The sequence below is a fragment of the Canis aureus genome, chromosome 28 (genome assembly GCF_053574225.1).
Source record: "Canis aureus isolate CA01 chromosome 28, VMU_Caureus_v.1.0, whole genome shotgun sequence".
NCBI lineage: Eukaryota > Metazoa > Chordata > Mammalia > Carnivora > Canidae > Canis > Canis aureus.
Genome location: NC_135638.1, coordinates 33,865,263 through 33,880,411, shown reverse-complemented (window position 1 = coordinate 33,880,411; position 15,149 = coordinate 33,865,263). Strand labels below are relative to the sequence as shown.

The 15,149-nt window shown below is 35.7% G+C and overlaps 1 long non-coding RNA gene across 1 annotated transcript in view; it reads right to left on the bottom strand.

The window, feature by feature from the left end:
* The window catches only part of LOC144300242 (uncharacterized), a 152,171-nt gene extending 140,517 nt beyond the window's left edge, over positions 1–11,654 (bottom strand). The window contains exon 1 of the long non-coding RNA XR_013366832.1: positions 11,286–11,654. This is a non-coding gene — a long non-coding RNA (uncharacterized LOC144300242). The remainder of the gene's footprint in view (positions 1–11,285) is intronic.
* Between the last annotated feature and the right edge of the window lie 3,495 nt (positions 11,655–15,149).

Genomic DNA, 15,149 nt, shown 5'->3' with positions numbered 1-15,149 from the left:
CCGGGATCGAATCCCACGTCGGGCTCCCGGTGCATGGAGCCTGCTTCTCCCTCTGCCTGTGTCTCTGCCTCTCTCTCTCTCTCTGTGACTATCATAAATAAATAAAAACTAAAAAAAAAAAAAAAGAAAGAAATTATTGATGTGGACGCCTGGGTGGTTCAGTCAGTTTAGGCTCAGACCATGATCTCAGGGTCCTGGGATCAAGCCCCACATGGTCTCCATGCTCAGCACAGGGTCTGCTTGCCTTTCTCTCTCTTTGCCCCTTCCCTTCTCTCCCTACCCTCTACCTGCTTACATTTGCATATGCACATTCTCTCTCTCTAAAATAAATAAATAAATCTTTAAATGTATATATATATATATTTTTTTTTTTTTTAAGAGGTAACTGATGAAACCCCTTTGTCCTTCCTGCCTCCACCATCTTTTTGCCCTATTTACCCTTTTCCTTATATCAAAGCCCTATTTGGGAAAGCAACCACTTTCTGAGATGACAGACCCAATGATATGCCCAACATACCCTAGCTGATATTTATCAGCATTAATCTGAGTTGGGAATACATACAATTATATATGCAATTTATTCTTTCATCTTCTAACAAAGTATAGAAGTGGAGCTAAAGCATTATTATAGTAAAATAGAATATTTTTCTTTTATTTGAAATGATTTTTAAACCCTAAAAATATAAAACCATGCGTCTATCATGTCATAAGACAAGAACTCTTGTTTATTTTTTCTCTAACTTAATTTTGTTCGCTTACTTTTTGTTTAAATATTCAACCCCCACCCCTGCACCACTACACACATACACACACATGCACATAGATTCACACACACACACCTCAAAGGGGCTAATTATGTTATAAAATACTAAAAGTTCAAAATGATTTTTTTCAAAGCAATGTAAGATTGCATGGCTACCAGTTCCTATCCATATTCACTAAAGAAAGGGATACATTTCTATTTCTTTGAAGTATCCATGATGTTTGGCCATTAGCAACATCTACTACAAAATTTTAGTGTCAAGTCTAGATTCTGAAGATTTTAAGGAAATAATTGAACATGACGCAAATGCTTTTTTGGTAGAGCAACAAGAAACATATAGTCCTAGCAGGTGCAATGATTTCATTGTTGCACTCTGGCTGTTGGAGTGATGCATTTGCACAGGGGCAGTATTGAGCCCATGGAAGCAGCACACATCTACTGACTGCACTGTCTGCTCTCTGAGCTGACTGTAAAAGTAGCCAGATTTAAGCATTGCTGTGGTTGAAATTGCAAGTATTTTGAGATTTTTTATCCTTTCATCTAAACAGAAAGGTTCTTCTGTAGGTGGGAGATCAAATGTTATGCTGCAGATGAAGCTAGATAGAGCAGTTGACAATGACCGACATTTTTATGGTGCTTACAGTTAATTTTTGGTGCATTTATACACAGGAGCTCTTGATTTTCAAGATAAAGAAAATAGATTTAAACTGTTTATTCCAAGGTAAGTTTCCTAAACCTCAACATACAAGAAAATATAGACAATAATGGTTTTTACTTATTCAGTTATTAAAACTTTTAAAGTTGAGAAACACACATTCTTTCTAATAGTGTAAATCTAGTTGTGTATTTTAGTCAAGAAGTGAGGAAACCCATAGGAAAATAGAAATATTGTTCTAGCAACTCAACTGTGTCTCTTGTGCCATTTTTGAATCCCCAAGAAAATGCAGTAAGTCAGTTTATATGTGGTTCAGCAAGAAAACAGGCATACAAACAGGTGAAAGCAAAAATGAATCAAACCAAATAACAGCACAAATCCTAAGAAATTGTGAGTCATAGTTAACATTTAAGGGGAAAAAAAAGATATTTATTCAATTCACTATTTAATCTTGAAAGTCTTGAAACAAACATTTTAAAATTTCACTTGGGTTCCAGGTGACAAGAAGGGAAGCTGAAAAAAAGAAGTTGCAAAGCTAAATATTTCTTCCTAGAAGCCAATGGAAATCTTAAGTTTTCAACCTAAAAATTCTTGGCTAATGTTCTGAAAAACCCAGGCTGTTGAGTATGGTGATAGCTCTCTGTCTTCCATAGGAAGCAACAGGGTTCATTCACATAAAATGACTTACCCTACCTAGCTTTCCATCATCTGATGAATCAGTTATGATCTGAACATTTGTCGAAAGTTCAAGCACATTGGACAAGAAATGTGTGGTACACTGTCATGCAGGAATGTCTACCAGTGAGATAAGGACTTTCACATTTTGCCTGAAAGCTGACCAGGATTGACACATAACAGATTCATATCTAACGAATATGCATAAGGAGTTCCTAGGAGCTGGGAGACCCTGATTTTCAGTGACCTGACAAAAGCCATGTATGGAGCTCTCTTCTCCCTCTCCTCCCTCATGCCCCCTCTTCCTCTTTCTTTTTCATTTTTCCCTAATCCTATGTGTGTCCTCCACCATCATCTTAATTTTCTTCTTATCTTAAAGTAAATGAATGAACAGAAACTCATTTATCCTCCTTCTGAAGCAGATAAAAGGAGAAAGTGGGAAGGAATTATCTTCCTTCTACTTACTAGTTTTGTTTTGTTTTTTTTCCTTCCCTTCTCTTTAGCCCTCTGGTTCTCTCTGATTTGGCTCTATGGTAACTTGCAGTCAAAAACAGAGAGGAGGAAGGAGGGGCTGGAGGCAGGAACTTTTGGTGTAACTTTCTCAGAGAGTGCCCTCCTAAATGGCTCCCATGTTTCAGCAAGCTGAAATGTCATTGTAACAGGTAACGTTGACACCCTGCCCCATTTCTAACCCCCTTCCACAGTTTCCCTAAGCTGCAGGGCATGTTTCTAGCATGTTGATGGCTTTCCACTTCAAGTTTGGAGGGTATTTTCTCTGGCCAAGGGCTTCTACTGATGCCATATCAAGTAACCAACCTGTTTGGTGGTGATAGTGGTCATAGGAGAGAGTAATGCCCACTGAGAGTCCTCTCCATCTTCTAGGGATTGATTCTGAGGGAAGTTCTACAGGTTTCTAGATGATCCCTGGTAGACTGAATCCCAGTTTTCCCTGGGTAATAACCAGCTTGTTCATGCACAGTTTATTGAAATTTCTCTTTTATACGTTCCCTGCTTCCTTTTTTTATAAGGAAGAAAATTAGGGTCATCTCCTATCTGTGCCCAGGACCTTTGATAAGGGTCTTCCCTAGGAGGAACCCAGATTGAGATGTTCACTATACCACTTATCACTGAAGATAAAGAGGCTTGGAAACATTTTATTACAAACAAAATCCACATTGCACTGTTATGTGTATTTTAGTGGAATTTCCTAATAGTTTGTCACATTTTGATAGTGCTTTACAATCACCTACAAGCCTTCAGACCCATTATTTAATTTGGTCCTTAGAGGTTAGTAGTACATGCAAGGATTATTTATATTTTCCTTATGAACAAACAGGCTCAGAGAGGGTTAATGACCTGCTTAAAATCACCGAGAAGATATGGAAAGAAAATCCAAGTTTCCTTTTACTGCTTGACCATATATGTGAAATGCTCTTCTATAGTTAGGCCATTTGTCTCTATTGTCAAATTTATGGAAAGAAAATTTTACTAACGTTAATTCATTTGTACTGGAGTCATATTAGGTTTCTAGTTGTAGGCCTCCAAGTGGGAATACATTTGTTTCCTGCTTTTCTCAGTGGGGAATATAAATGTGCCATTTAATTTCGCAAATTACAGCTGTGATCCATGCTTAAGTACATCAAGCAAGTGATATAATCCAAAGGTGAGTGATATAATCCCTGGAAATAGCTCATTAATTGGGAAACTCTGTAATGTAGTTGTGTGATGACTCTTTTCTCCCTTGTTCCCAAAGCAACCCTGTAGGAGGGATGGGGATGGGGGTGGATTGAGTGGGAGTCAGAGAGAAAAGATGAATTATGTTTAGCAAAAAAGCAAATCTTGGGTGATTCATTTCAGATTGCCTATGAAGACTGTCAGCTCACAAGAAAGCCTATTCTCCTAAGACTTCCCGACCCACTCTGCAGGATATTAAAGGAAAAATTCCTCCAAGATAAACACTTCATCTTTGAATAAAGCATTGTGCTTATCTTACTGAAAAGACTAATTCATCAGGTCTGCATTGTTTAATGCTAAGGCCTCAAGTTAAAACTACAGTGAAATTTTCAGTACTTTCCTAAACAATTGGGAGATAAAATTCGATGTGTGGCTAGGATAGATGGTCATATTGCTGACATTCTGAACATATCAGTGTATATAGCATGCTAGAATTCATCCCTCACTTTAAATGAGTGTAAAGCTCAACTAAATTACTTACTTTTTTGGGAAACATTTATTTATTTATTTATTTTGGAGAGAGAGAGAGAGAGAGAACGTAGAGGGGCAGAGAGAAGCAGATCTTCCCTAAGCACAGAGCCTGACAGAGGACTTAATCCCAGGACCCCAAGATCATGACCTGAGCTGAAATCAAGAGTCGGACGCTTAACCAACTGAACCACCCAGGCGCCCCTAAATTCCTTATATTTTTATAAAATTCTCTATTTTAAGGATAGCTACAGAAACCTCTGAGAATAAATGAATAGCATCGCTGTTGACAACATTTCCAAATTGAAGTTGAGTTTTATTCTGAAACCTCCCGCATATTTAATTTCTGGTTTGATTTAAGGCACAGTTTGGTTTTTGTAGGGAGGAGTTATGATGTAAACTACAATGAATGTAAAACTATATTTAAAATCTGCTTCAAAAAAAGAGCAAAACTCAAATACAAATCTTTCTAGGATAAATTCATCTTTATCTGCCACGGGTCTTGAGGACTACTTGTATTTTTTTTTAAGCAAAAGAATTTACTAGTATTATTTTTAAAGGTTTTTAAAAATTGAGATATAATTGATACACAACATTATATTAGTTTCAAGTGTACAACTTCATGATTTCATATTTATAGATATTACAAAATAATCACCAATAGGTCTAGTTAAGATCCATCAGCATACGCAGTTACACTTTGTTTTGTTTTGGTTTTTTGCAATGAGAACTTTTAAGATCTACTCTCTTGGCAATATTCAAGTATGCAATACAGCAAGATTCACTATAGTCATGCCCAGGACTTATTTATTTTAGAATTGGAATACTTGTATCTTTTGTCTCTTACTTCATATCTAAAATTACTATCAAATCAGGAGTAGCTCCTCTTTTTACTTCTCAGCATTGATTCCAAAGGATCTCACTTTATTTTCAAGTGACTATGCTCGTGGAAAATAATGAAAAACCACAGTTGTCACTTTCTAGCCCGGGCTGACTTTTGATACCAACACGTCCCTAAAATGTGGTGAATTGGCATAAGCATACAGATGATTCAAACGCTTCCACTGACACAAGGCAGCAATTGAGTCCAACATGTCCTTTCAATTTTACTAATCCAGATAATTGCTTAATTTTTAAAATTAATTTTGCGTGGCTAGAAGTAACCCTCTTAAAGAAAACATTCTCTTTCAACTCTTGTATATGCTTTGGCTAAATGATATATTTTTTTTTCATGATCTAAGTATAGATTGTATAAATTCCATTTTAAAGGAAGAGGATTCTAAAATCTAAGCTGCTGGTTTTGGAGTTAATTTCACTTTTATATATACAGCATTTCATTCTGAACTTTGGGTGTGGGAATTTTCAGCCTGAACTAGACCTAAATTTTATCATTAACACAGAGAAAAATGTCGGGCTACTTTTTTTTTTTTAAGTTTGTTTTTTGTTTTTGTTTTGTTTTCTTTTGCTTTGCTTTTGCTGTTTGTCTTGGGTTCGTAATATGGAGAAGGTCATAACATTCTGGAATTTTGATTTCTTTCATTTAGAAAAAAAGATTAGTTTGAAAGAGGTTTTTATTTCTGGGAAACATAAAGGAGAAAGGAATGTTTTAATGGAAACTTTCCAACCTCCTCTTCTTTTAATCCAGAGTCAGGAAACAGTACTAAAAATAGGATCACAGTTGACACGCACGGTTGTGTAGGAGTACGAAAACTGAACCAAACTTGGACAGAGAACTTCATGAAAGTCAATGTGGAAAATATATTTTTCTCCAGATGACGAAAGGGGAGGCTTTGCCCTCAGATTGGTAATTAACTTAAAAATTAAGTAAGTACTTTTTTTCCTGATGTTTTCTTCCACTCAGAAAATTTAAATAAACCTTGTAGGGATAAGTTGCTTTTGATATCGATGAGTAGAACTCTTTGAAATTTTAACTTTGAGGGGTCGGATGAAGGTTAGCATTATTCCCTGCAATTTTCTCTCTACGCTTTTTACTAGCTGTGAGACCTTGGCTTAGCAATGTTTTCATTCACTCACAATATTTTCATAGGATCCAATTTCATTTCTAATAGTACCTGTTTAACTTAAGCTTCAGAAAAATCCCACTTCTGTGTTTGTAACTGATAGATTATTCATTTAAAAAAAAAAGGAGAAAATTTAAATTTCATCTTCTGACAAGTCAAAAGCCTTGGAACAAAAAGAATTAACATTTATTTGCCAGCATAAATGCAAATGTCTCCAAGGACTTCTCCTTTTGAGAAAATACATTTCCATCAATCTGACTGTTCTGCTAAGTAAGGAGTGAGTTCTTTTATCTTTTATTCTCTTCTGAGTTTGATTTCTTAGAAGAGTTACTGGAGAGAGAAGGCCATCAATTTGTGTGCCCTGGTATCTGCACCCTAATGATGAAACCACTTTCTTAGTGCTTAGGTCTCATACCCATTAGCTAAATTTTAGAAGACAGCAAAGCTTTGCATTGTCTGGTATATGGAAAGCAACTTTTCCAATTGGGAGTATCGCTTTGAATTTTGTGCCAGTGTTTTCACTGACTACCGTGTGATGCCAGGCAATAATTTATTTTCTCCATTTCTTTATCTATTATGTGGGGGGGGCGGGGAGGGCAGGGGAAAAGATGAGTTCTAATGTCCGTGGTGCCCCTCATCCCCAATAACCACTGCTCCACAGTGACATTGTCACAGACAGAAAAGTCAGTGTTCACGCAATCCATGGGCATTGCTCTGAGATTCTTTAGCATTTTTCAAATAAAGACAGACATTGAGTTCTATATTCAAATTGAATGTGAGAAACGTTAGCAATGACTTATCAGACCGTGTTATTTTTTTCCATCTTATTGGTTGGCTATTTAGAAAAAAAAGAATGAACATAATAGGATCCAAGTCACCTTTACCCTTGAATCCAAACAATTGCTTCAAAAACAACTGTAGCAGGGGGAGCTTTTTGGAGGCAGCAACCAAGATCATAAAAATGAGAGAGGCAAAGACAAAACTAGAGAAAGTTTCTTAAACAAGACACAGTCACAGAGAAAAGACTAGTAATTGTTCCAACATTAAAAATAAAAACTGTTGTATGACAAAAGCCATCAGAACAAACTTAAAAGACCAAAGAAAAATAGGAAGGTTTTTGCAATAAATGCAACCTTATGAATTAAAAATATATGTGTGTATGTCTGCATATATATATAATTTAAACAAATGCATAGAGAAAAATGAGTAGTAAATTATATTTGAAAAGTAATTTGAAAATATGAGGCACATAGTCATTAAATATAGAAAAAGTGCCCAACATTTTAACCAAATAATTGCAAAATTGTATTTCAGAGAGAACATCTTTCACCTATTAGATTGACAGATTTTAGAAAGAATGGTCATACTCAGAATAGCTATTGATGTGGAAAGACAAACTCTTGGTGGTACTTGAAATTGGTACAATATTTCTGGAGGTCATTTAGAAAAATATATGTTATTTACTTTAATAAATTCTTACATACGTTATCAAATTTAAAATATATATAGGCTATAATATAGAATATTCATAAGAAAAAAGAAAGATAAATTAGGCATATTTATTTGCTGTGATCAGACAGATGAAAGACTGAAGCCCTCTAGGTCAAAAGGAGGTGACCTGTTCTCACTGGGTTTTAGTTTATTTATTTATTTTTTTTATTTTTTATTTTTATTTATTTATGATAGTCACAGAGAGAGAGAGAGAGGCAGAGACACAGGCAGAGGGAGAAGCAGGCTCCATGCACCGGGAGCCCGATGTGGGATTCGATCCTGGGTCTCCAGGATCGTGCCCTGGGCCAAAGGCAGGCGCCAAACCGCTGCGCCACCCAGGGATCCCTTTCACTGGGTTTTAAAAAGTTGTTTACTTAAATTTTTTTTCTTCATATATTTTGTAACTTTCCTACAATAAATTTGCATTCTTTATGAAATAGAGAAAATAAAATCAATCTAATAAAAGATGCTCAAAGATGAAAAATGAAGTTAAAAAAAGAAAAATGATCTTAGTGTTTATACCATTTATCATGGTAATGCCACTTCTAATAACTTTCATAAAAAATAATAAGAATGTGGAAAACATTTTAGGTGATGATGTTTATTACGTTGTTATTTCAAATAGAGGAAATCTGGAAAACTTAAATGCCTTTTGAGAAATGGTTTACCTAGTAAACCATGGTACCTCCATGCAATGGAATTATTACTCTTTTCTTTTTTAACATTTCATTTATTTATTTAAGGGAAAAGAGAGAATAAGCATGAGCAGAGGTGGGAGTGGGGCAGGGGGAGAGGTAAAGGGGCAGAGGGAGAGGCATACTCCCCCCTGAGCACGGAGCCTGATGTGAGACTCCATCCCAGAACCCTGGGATCATGACCTGAGCCAAAGGCAGATGCTTAACAGACTGAGCCACCCAGAGGCCCCTTACTTTCATTAAAAAATGAAAGTAAGAAGAGAATACTATTCTCTTATTCATATTCATAGAAGAGAATACTAATACTTCATGGAGTGAGTGGACCATGGTAAGATTCCCAGTTATGAACAACAAAAGGCATTTACACAGACACAAAGGGAAAAATGATGGGGTAAATACACACAGAGTCCACAGCCCACCACAGCCAACATGTGTACACACCTGCCAGCTGCCCACTGAATACACATATATTCTCACAGACCAAAATGTTCATAGGGTTTATGCCTGCGTGGTAGGGAATATAAGTAATTTTGATTTCCTTCTCTATGTCTGCTTGTATTTTCTAAATTCTCTACATTGAGTAATTATCACTATTTTAAAACACCCACGACCACATTTAAATGCCCTTAATTCTTTTCTTTTTTCTTTTCTTTTCTTTTCTTTTCTTTTCTTTTCTTTCTTTTCTTTTCTTTTCTTTTCTTTTCTTTTTTTTCTTTCTTTCTTTCTTTTCTTCTTTTCTTTTCTTTCTTTTCTTTTCTTTCTTTTCTTTTTTAAGATTTTATTTATTCACTTGACATGGAGAGAGCACAAACAGGAGGAGTGGCAGGTGGAGGGAGACGGAGAAGCAGGATCCCCACTGAGCAGGGAGCCCAATGTGGGACCCCATCCCAGGACCCTGGGATCATGACCTGAGCCAAAGGCAGACACTTAACCACTGAGCCACCCAGGTGCCCCAATGCTCTTAATTCTTGACATAGAAATTATGCAAGTGTATACTTCTATTACGCCAAAGCCAAAATGTCATTTTTCATTTGTAACGGATGGAATACTTTCAACCATTTTTTATCTCTAAAGCAAATAGCTACCAAAAAACCCTTTTAATTAGATAAATAACATACAAAATTGGAAAATGTGAAGAGAAAAAGAATTACTCATGTTTCACTCCCAATCGAGGAACAAATAAACATTCGTTCACTCCCTTCTTTCTCAAACACAATTTCTTTCTGTGTTAGGATTTTTAAAAATCGGAGGTTAAGAATGAAAGTAGTGATTTTCAACAAAATCGCTTCAGAAATTTAAAATATGTTTGATTTGTAGCATTTTATGTAAAAGTATGAATTGTTAGTACATGACATAGGAAAGTAGATTCATAATTTTCTAAAATTTACCGTTTAATTTAACCAAGCAATTTTGTAAGTAGGTTTAAAGAAATAAAGTTTTAAGCTCATATTTAATATTGGATATTTATAGATTCCTAAATAAATGCTTTATTAAGAATAACACAAAAGGACATGCACAGACTTGTCACCTTTGCACTTTGCATCCGGGAATGCAAGCATGCACTGTGGTCATCAAACGACTAGCAAGGATCTAGGTAAAGGTCATATGTAAAGAAAGAACAATATTTCCTTTTTAAAATAATTTTGGATGGCTCTAAGGAGAAATAGGAACAGATATTTGCCCTATGTTTAGTATTAAATGAAAAACAGTACACATAATTGAATATATGTTTTAAAAAAATTTCCCACAACAGAGCACGTCTCCTTCCGCTGTTGAGCATATAGGGAATTTTTATTTTTCATTTCATATATTTCTCAAATTGTCTGTCATAGTAGTTTTAAAATAAAAAACTCTTTATTTTGTCTCTCCTGTTTCAAACTTTTAAGTTAGAGAAAATCACTACCTTCCATAAGATGTCCTTTGTATTTTTAAAGTTGTCTCATGAATTGTATCCAGGTGTCCATTCTATTTGACTAAGAATTCTCTTTGGGTACAGGATTGTTTATTTTATCAACTGTGTGTATGCATGTCACTTTCAGAACACAAAGTTGTTGGGTTATTTTTTAAGATTTTATTTATTTATTCATGAGAGACCCAGAGAGAGAGGCAGAGACATAGGTAGAGAGAGAAGCAGCTCCCTGCAGCAGACCCAATGCTGGACTTGATCCCAAGACACTGAGATCAGGAGGAGCCAAAGACATATGCTAAACCACTGAACCACCCAGGTGTCCCCAAAATATGCATATCTCTCTTTTTTTTTTTTTTTTTTTTTTTTTTTGAGAGGGAGACAGTGGAGAGAGGCAAGGGGAGAGAAAGAATCTCAAGCAGGTTCATCCAGTGTGAAGCCGGAGGCCGGGCTCAATCTTGTGACCTGAGATCATGACCTGAGCCAAAATCAAGAGCTGGACACTTAACCAACTGAGACACCCAGGTGCCCCCTCCCTTCTTTTTTATAATTTGGCCATTACCCTGGCAAATTCTAGGTAGCGATCTAAGTGCAATTTCTACTTTTTCCAATTTGTTTTTGATTTTTGTTCTGCATGGTGTTTCTTTAAACCTTTCCCCCTCTTTGAAAGAAGCTGGGGCTTCATAATCCTGTAAAATCATAGCTCCAAATACATAGAAGTTATCTTGTAAACTCTCTATAGGTATTTTAATTGACCTACATTATTACTTCTAATTTTGTAAAAAATGTCTAACTGGTATGAAATCTTAATATAGACAATGTAAAATTCTCTAAAAGATTTTAATATAACAATTCAGTTTTATGTAAAATAACTTACTGTATTAATGTAGTCCATCCTGCATCCTTGATGGGACAGTTACTCTCCAGCATACCTGCGCTCCTGCATTTCATGTGTCCAGGTGGGTTTGTCAAGTGGATATCCATCACCATGTACTTTCGATTTTCTTAGAGCTTTTGTATTTATCTCCGGACTTTCATTTTGTAAGCATTATATACACTTGTCTAAATTGACTGAATACTCCAGGGTATTTATTTCATCATCCTTCTGACCCATAGTGGACAAAGACTGAAGTGTGATCTTGACTTCATGGCACAATTGACTGACCCGGCCCCAGGAAACTGCTCTCCTTGGCTTCCCAGTCTTGTCTTGAAAAATGTTGAAGACAGAAGCTACAGAGTGACTCAGATATTTCACAACCTAGGAGCCATTCCAAAACATGTTAAGCATTTCATGACAATCTGTATGAGTGACTTAAAAATATATTGTTACAGTTAAAAGTATACCAATGGAATATTACTCAGGTATCAGAACGGATGAATACTTACTATTTGCATCGACATGGATGGAACTGGAGGGTATCATGCTGAGTGAAGTAAGTCATTAGGAGAAAGACATTATCATATGGTTTCACTCACATGTGGAATATAAAAAACAGAGCAGTGGATCAAAGGGAAGGGGGGGAACTGAATGGGAAGTCATCGGAGAGGGAGACAAACCATTAAAGACTTAGCTCTAGGGAACAAACTGAGGGTTGCTGGAGGGGAGGTTAAATGGGGGGATGGAGTGATTGGGTGATGGGCATTAAAGTGGGCACATGATGTGATGAGCACTGGAAATTACACGCAACTGATAAATTACTGAACGCTAAAAAAAATAAATAAAAGTTTATACAGTATACTTAGCATTTCAGAGTTGTGGGAAGCTGGGAGGGGAAAGGAACTGCCATCAGCTTTCCAGGAATGGTTTTGCAAGGGGAACTAAGAGTCTACTGATCTCTAGAGATAAGATCATGCCTTGCATTTGCATACTGCTTTGTATTTCCAAATATACCATTTCAGTTTGACTTTCCTACCTGCCTATTTGAATCAGAAGAACTGATATTATTTTCAATAAACTAAAAATATTGTAGCAAGAGAGATTTTGATCCTAAATAAGAGTAGAGGCATCGCCTGTTTTGTTCATGTTATATTCTCTATACCTGGGACAGCTCTTGGCACATACGAAATTGCCCATGTGTATCTGTTGGATGAATGAACCATAAGAAAAGTGGTTCAAGGCTAGCATACCCTGCCTCCACCCACCCAAGGACTTGGGTTCTTGACTCAGAGTTTTTTTTCCTTTTACCAGTAATCTTATTTCTCAGAATGACAGATTAAACAACTAACAAAAGGTATTCAGAAATAATTTTCTGTGTTATGCAAACTTCTATTGAAAAAATGTCCAGTCCTCTGTATGTGTGGAATCAGCTATGTGTAGATAACGTGGTTATTAATACTCCAAGCATATGTTTTATTAAAATCTGCTGATATCCATAGATTCAGTTATGTCAAAGCAGGGTTATGGAAACCACAAGTGAAGTAAAGATCCCATGTCTGAGGGATGGACATAAAAAGCTAGTTATGAGCCCTTATTTACTGAATACCATCCCTGAAAACAAATCAATGATCAAATAAGGAAAACATGTATGCAATCAAAGCTATGTATCTAGCTCACATTGACCTAATCACTGCTGATTTATCAGTTTATTTATACTCTAAAAAGTCATGAACAAATACACATGACTAATAACATCCAGTGGTGCTGTTTAAGACTACAAAAATTCAAGAACCAAAAAAGGCTTTATATCTTAATAATTGGCTCAGAAGGAAAGGTAAATTATATGTTTAGAATAAGTATATGGGAAATTGTTTTTCAAGTTGAAGTAACTAACCCTGTAGAAAATCTGAACTGAACAGACCTTGTTATCAGTATAATTCACTTGAAGTGCCTCCAGGCCAAGCAATGCTCAGGGTGAGCTCGGAAGTGATTGAGCTGTCAAAGCCCAAGAAACAGTTTGGTGGCAGATACCTAGAGACATCGACAAGCTCTTCTCAAAAAGACAGCCCTAAAATATCCTATAATGGTTTATTGCACACGAGACCAAAAAATATGACCAAAAAATGGGAGAAAAATAAGATAATGAGTGCTGCAATAAAAATGAAAGGATAAGGAACATTTTTCTCTATTTCAGGCCAACTGCTGTTATAAAATATAAAAGTTCATTGTTCTTGAAATGAAGGGGTAAGGGATTCCTGAAGTTCACCCTTTTACTGTTTGTCACTGGTGCTTAGAGATCATTTCATCATTCTGACAAATATTAAAAGTGAAAGCTTTTTTGTGATTTTAATAATAAATTTTTATAAAACTCATAAAGAGTCCATTCTCTGTCTGAAATAAAAGGAAATGATGAGAGGCTTTTCATGTTTTTGAGGTATAAGGGATAATTTAATGTACAGAAAAATGTTTTATTTTCTCTCTTCTCTCTTCATTAGAGAAAAGCTTTTTAGAACAGTATTAATAAAATTTATCTTGAAAAGAAATGCTTCCTCTGTTCTTTCTGGCTTTAGTCAGACATAACTTTTTAAGGATTTTATTCATTTATTTGAGAGAGAGAATGAGAGAGAGAGAGAGAGAAAGCATAAGCAGAGAGGTGAGGAGCAGAGGGAGAGGGAGAAGCAGACTCCTCGATAAGCAAGGAGTCAGTCATGGGGCTTGATCCTGGGACTCTGGGATCATGACCTGGGACAAAGGCAGACACTTAGATTGAGCCAACCAGGTGCCCCAAGTCAGACACAAACTTAAAACTAGGTCTGTATAACTGAAATTTCCAAGAGCCATTTATTCTTAATAATTATTTTAATTAATGACAGAAACTAGTTAGGTTCCAAATATAATCCATTGGCAGATACCACCTCTTGTCTCCACAAATGTCTTTTAAAAATTACATTATTTATCAGTGGAAGCACAAATGGTACGATATTTGGGCCTAAATATTCTTTTCCTTAGATAGAATACTTTAATTATTTTACAAAACATTATGTAAATTATGAATTGGTAAACTGTGTATATTTATAAATAAATGTGTGTGTGAATAGGACTTGAATATTGACCATTTCATGCACCTGTTATTATTTTGCAGTGCTGTTACATTCATTCCTTAATTTAGAACATTTGGCAACTTGCTGCCAATGATTTTTTCCATATTAATCCAGTATTCTTACTTCTCTTTAATTCTTATACATTAGTTTTCTATTCCAGCCTATCAAATTACCCCCAAATTTAGTGGCTTAAAAAACAAACCTTTTTTTTTTTAATCTCACACATTGTCTTAGATTCAGAAATTTCTAAGCATCTTAACTTGGTGGTGTAGCTCAGGATCTTTTATGAAGGTGTAATGAGATGTTGGCAAGGGCTGCTGTTATCTGAACACTGACATCTGGGGTGAGATCGGTTTCAAAGTTAGCTCACCCAGTTAAATGTTAGCCAGAGGACTCAGTTTCTCCCCATAGGACTTCTAATGATGTGATATCTTACCTCACCTACAATAACTGACTAATACCCTTTTTTAACACCATCACACCTTGCAAGATTTTTTTTTCTTTAGTCACTAGCAACCGTATCCAGAATTTCTTTCTTCCTCTCAGCATCAGTCTTCTGCTATGCTTTCTAATTAAAATTGCTGTCTTCTAGGAGATTAAAATAAATCTTGAAATTCTCTATTAAAAATTAAATATAGGAAATTGAGGGTACCTGTTTACTTCTACTCTAAACCTACAAAATTAGAAATACCAAATTTTAAAAAGAATATACACTTATGGTTCTGAAAAAGAAAAAAAGGTCTCATAAGTAATTAGAAGAAAA